This window comes from Pteropus alecto, unplaced genomic scaffold (assembly GCF_000325575.1).
Source record: "Pteropus alecto unplaced genomic scaffold, ASM32557v1 scaffold72, whole genome shotgun sequence".
NCBI lineage: Eukaryota > Metazoa > Chordata > Mammalia > Chiroptera > Pteropodidae > Pteropus > Pteropus alecto.
This window is the reverse complement of record NW_006436811.1, coordinates 24,054,544-24,059,925: the sequence shown is the minus strand read 5'-3', so window position 1 is coordinate 24,059,925 and position 5,382 is coordinate 24,054,544. Positions and strand designations below refer to the sequence as shown.

At 39.4% G+C, this 5,382-nt stretch overlaps 1 protein-coding gene across 3 annotated transcripts in view; it reads right to left on the bottom strand.

Annotated features, from left to right (window-relative positions):
* MBNL2 (muscleblind like splicing regulator 2) overlaps positions 1–4,562 on the bottom strand; it is a 150,987-nt gene extending 146,425 nt beyond the window's left edge. For all 3 annotated transcript variants that reach the window (XM_015590906.2, XM_015590905.2, XM_006913822.3), the window contains exon 1: positions 4,305–4,562. The gene's annotated coding sequence lies outside the window, so the exon portion shown is untranslated. The remainder of the gene's footprint in view (positions 1–4,304) is intronic.
* Between the last annotated feature and the right edge of the window lie 820 nt (positions 4,563–5,382).

Sequence of the window (5,382 nt, the reverse complement as noted above, 5' to 3'; positions counted from 1 at the left end):
TTGTTCATCTGACAGATATACACACACACACACACACACACACACACACACACACACACATATATATACATACACATATATACATATAACATATATATATACACACACACATATATATATTTAAAACAACATTTAGGCTGGGAAATATAATGGAGGTGAAGAAAGTTCATATAGATATTTAAAACTCAGAAGTCCTTCTCTTATTTTCCTTGAAACAGCGAAACTGTCTCAAACCTACAGTTAGTATCTGATAGTTATCAATGTTAAATGAATATTAGTTGATAAAGTTATTATTAAAGTCTTTGAAACTTAAAGCTTTTCATTATTTTTTTCTGTCTTTTATTTTGCACTCACAGAAAGTCAGGTATTGGGTAATTTACTTGTTCTAACCAAACAGCAAAAGCCAGACAACCAAAGAGGTGTTTAATAAACACTTGTTGACTGATTGATGGAATATACTGACCTAGGATTTCCTATACAATGCATTCTTTGTCAGAGCACTAGGGTAAGTCGGTGGGTCCACTTTTATTACCAAGCATTTCTGCCATATTGAAGAGAGCAGGGCAGCAGGAAACTTGTCCGTTGGCTCTGTAGCTCGGGTTCACAAAAGAAACCCTAGGGACTCACCTTTCATACTTATTTGCACTCTCAGCAACACCTCAGCTAAACAATGCTGAGAGTGGGAGGCACAGGCCTGATGCGGATCCAGCCATGACACCACCATGAGGTCGCCTCGGACCCCTTACTATGAATATTACCACAGCTGCAACTAACAGTTTGTACACGTTAAAAACAAACAAACGAACAAAAAACATAACAAAACAAACAAACAAAAAACCAGAAAAACTGAACTGAGTTAAAAGGAGGAGAAAAAAAACAGTGTTGGAACTAATTTACAAAGCCCAACTAAGTCTTCTCGCCTTGTTCTTCAGGGAGAAACCAAAGCATGAAATGTCAAGTTATTTGTTCTCCACGACAGTGGACATTAGGCTCAGTCGACCATTCTAGAAAGGATGCCTGGATGGGCATGGAACACCTGTACTTCTCTTTGAAGCCAATTCCTCACTTTCCTTGCTGGGCCTTCAGGGTAGGCCTCAGGCAGATTTTGTGAAAAGAACTAAGCATCCTTTACCTGTTCTACTCTGCCTCTGGGGTTCCGAGCTTACCTAGCCTGACCTTGGACCTGTAGCTTTCCTTTGACTTTTTACTTGGTGATGTTGATGGCTCATACCCTCCTACTTTCCATAATGCCCTGGCCTTCACTGCCCACCTCCTCCCCAAGTTGCCAGATTTGTCTGCTTGACATGATAGTAGTACCTGTTTCTGACTCTGCCAGCTCTCGGATGCGGTTGTACCTGGAGATCTTAAAGGCCGCAAAACTATGTTTCAACAACCGACAGGCCCTGAAATTGTACCAACCTTTCCATTAATCAGAATCCTTTACCCCTTGCAATGTTACCAACCTATTTTTATGTTGATGATATGACTTGTCATTTTGGAAAATGTAAACAAATCAATATTCCTTCCTTCTCATCTTCTTTTGTTAGCGGTGGGAAAGGGCAGGAGGAAAGGAAGAGGAAATGCATGCAAGACTGAGCTAGTCAGTCCACCATAAGGAATTCCCTTAAGCTCAATACTCAAATCCTCTTCTCTCAATTCTTGCTTGGAATCTTGAGTACCTGATCTTGAATTTCTGTGGCACTCTCTGAGCGCGGGACTGGCTGGTAGCCATGTGATATTGATTTGTTTTCACCATAGCAACAGCAAATTACAACAACTAGCATAGAGAAGGCAGGCTGTTAACCAGTAAAGCTATATATCCAGGATATTTTGCAAGCATATTTTTCTCCTTTCATCTTATTTTCTCTCTTCACTCCACTTTCACAAATGCAATGCAAAAAAGTCGAAGCAAAAATAGCACTAAATGCTTTGGGGCACTACGAGGCCTATGTCTGAAATAGTCTGGTTTGCACAGCTTTTAGTATATTACACTAGATCGATGGAGAAAATGCAAATAGCAAAGCTCTCATTTCCTTGGAAATTTTATTTGTTGGTCTAAAGATAAATACGCCTAGAAAATTTACAAGAGCACAAAGCAGAGAGAAGGAGTTTGTATATATGACTGTATATCTTCATACTCTAAGGCATACTCATTAATATGAGGTTTTATCCTTTTGTACTTTAAATAGCTCATTTTGCCACGAGATAAACAACTTTTTTTTTTGTTACACAATTAAGGCTTCTCAAAATGCTAGAATTATGAGGGAAAGTGTGGCAGGTATTATCCAATTCTATTAAGAGAGAAAAATTGAAGTGGGCTCTTGCTCGAGGCTACACAAGCAGTTCGAAAGAGGATGCAAACTAAAACTGGGAACTCCCAAGAACTCCATTCTGTTCTAATGGAAATTCTTCCTTAAACGGTTCCTTATTAAAAACTAACCTTCCACTGATATTTACAACCAAGGTTGCCACCTGTGACAAGGGATTAACAGCCTGCAGTATTGAACTGCCCTTCCTTCAGCTCTTTCTGCACTAGGACATGGTGTTCTTTATCTAAAAGCAGCTGTTCCCACCATCACGATCAGCCGTGAGCTTGGTAGCATAACCTGGGTTCTACATAGTGGCTCCAGGGGAACTGGGAATGGGGCCACAGGGACTGTTCACCTAGGTGCCAGTGCCGGGCTGCACCAAGGGGAAGTTGGGCCGTACTCTGCTCCCTGCTGCTTTTAGCCAATGCAGCCAGAACCCTGCAGAGAACCTGCTCTGACCCGCCCAATGCAAGGCAGGTAGAAGATGTCCTATTTATGCAGGAGATTGGTTTAGACATAACTCAAGACATGCCAAGTGAGAGTTAGAATGTTCCTGGCCAGGACATAAAGAAATACTCCTCTCCACAAGCCCGAATAAAAGAACACACAGCAGAAATAGTTGGAAGATGACGTCAGAAGTTCTGGGCTAGTGTCCTGCACTTCTCCTTGAAAGTAAAAACTGTGGGTCTAGAAGAATCTACGTGGCATTGCCCTTATTTAAATGAGTATTTCTACTGCTCCTCACAAAGCAGGCACGGTAGCCGAAGAAACTTCAATTTATTTAAAGATTATAAGACTGTCCTCTTTTTTTGTTACTTTATTATCTCCTAAATGCACATATTACTCAATTAACAAATATCTTTCCACTTAACCTTTGTCTTTTAAAAGGATAGTAATGTTTTTTGAAGAACACTCACAGTGGTGGTTAAACAAGTCAGATTTTTTTTCTTCGCTTCAATGCTTGCTAACTATTCTAAAAATGTTACACATTTATTGTAAACACATGCTTCCAAGGCCTAACAAAAAAGCACAGTTTCCTCATGCCTGGCAGAAATTTAAAACGGAAAAGGGCAGAAAGAATTCTTTAACAAATATGTCCTTTCCTTCTCTTGGGCCAAGTGTGTTATAAATAAACCTTCTCCATCATTTCTCAGTGCTGCTTCTCGGCAAGAAAGTTGATATGGTTCGGCATAGTGGAAACACAGCTTTAAAAGCTAGCCTGCCCTCATTAAATTATTCTGCTGGCTGTGTGTTCTCATTAAAAATGCATAAAGATCAGATAATTGCAGTAAGCATTATTAACCCAGCTTTACTTTTGAATATAATGGTTCCACTTTTAAGCTGGAAACAAAGGCTCAGACATGCCAGGAAAAGAAATGTAAACATTGAACTACAGTATCGAAAACTTGTCAGAAAGCTACCTCTTTCCAGCTTGTTAAAAATGTGCTTTTGAAACTCAAAGCCATAGCATTATAGAGCTGGGTAGGTCTCTAATTTCTAATAAATAGACATATTTTTAGCTAAACATTCAATTGATGATTAGTTACCACTAAGTTTTTTTTTTCTTAATTACAAGTCTGTTTTCAAATAATAGGATCAACGTAAACTATTTAATCAGGAGCTAACTATGGTTGTGTGAGAATTTTCTATAACAAAAAATAAGAATGCTCTCATGAATTCAAATATTTTTGTTGAATAATAAATGGATCTGTTCTTTTGATTAAAAAAAACAAACAAATAAACTCGTTTTAAGCCTCGCCCCCAAACAGGCGGCATAGATTCAAGCTTTGCCATTTCTTTTTCTCAAATCAAAATGTTACGTAAAACTCCAGGGTCCCCTGCAAGTATTACATTTGAATTAGTGGAATCCGGTTTCCCTGGCTTCCCAAAGCAACACACATGGAATGCAGCATACTGCAGCAAACTCTTTAAACATTCAAAAAAAAAAAAAAGAAGAGGAAGAAGAAGAAGAAGGGAGGGGGGTGATTTTCCTACCTTGTTTAGCTCTGCCTCTCCTTCCCTTCTACAGTAACCCCAGGAACATCTGGCAGAATCAAGCGGCTGAAGCTTCTCCCCTGCATCATGAGGAAGAAATTTCCATGTAAATAGTTCTTGTTCCCTGTTTATTGTACTCTGAGAGCCGTCTGCCGTATCTGGAAAATTTTGCCTTCAGATGATGAAGCAAAGACAGTCTAAACTCTGTTGCTGTAAGCTGCAGCCCTTCCTTCCGACAAATCCCTCCCAGCCGTGGGCAGCCAATCCACAGGCAGTTCGTCAGCCCTACTCGTCTGAAACTGGCCCTAATAGGATGACTGACACAGCAACACAGCACTTGCAGTGTGTGAAAACAGTGCATCCATACTGATGAAAGAGGAATTTCCCTCTCAGAAGAAAGCAATCATAGCACCAAGACAAAGTGGCACATAATTGGCAGAGCAGAGAGAGGGGTTGCTCGAGAAAAAAACCCTTGAAGACAGCCAACCCAAAGCTTGTGGCTGCACTGTAAATACTTTTGAAAATACAAAACTCTGCAGATTCCGAAGAAATCCAGGTTGTACATGAAACTGAAGTCATTATCCCATTTCACGAAGCATATGTGTGTGTTTGTGTGTGTGTGTGTGTGTGTGTGTGTGTGTATTTTTTTTTTTTTAAGGAAAAAAATTCAGTGTCTGCCATGGAAATTAATATCTTACAAAACATTTACATATATTTTCCATTAGTGAGGAAGAATGTGTTATAACGCCCAAGTGCATATTCAAAGTCAAAACATGCTTATACCCTTGCATACACAATTTTCCTGTATAACATCTGTTATTGCAATGGTTAACTACTGTAGCCCATATATCTTTCATCTAAGTTTTCAGGCCACTGGGGATTTCAATTAGGGAATTCTGAACAATAAAATTGATATCATACACTACTCTTCTATGTTCTTGGCAGGTATCCATGAGATGATTAGGTGTGCCTTAACCTAATCCTAAGGTACCTTGAGTACCATTTGACATATACTGTGCATTGGCCCACATTGTCATTAATGAGACAACGATACAGGAAAGTGTTTACTGCTGAACAT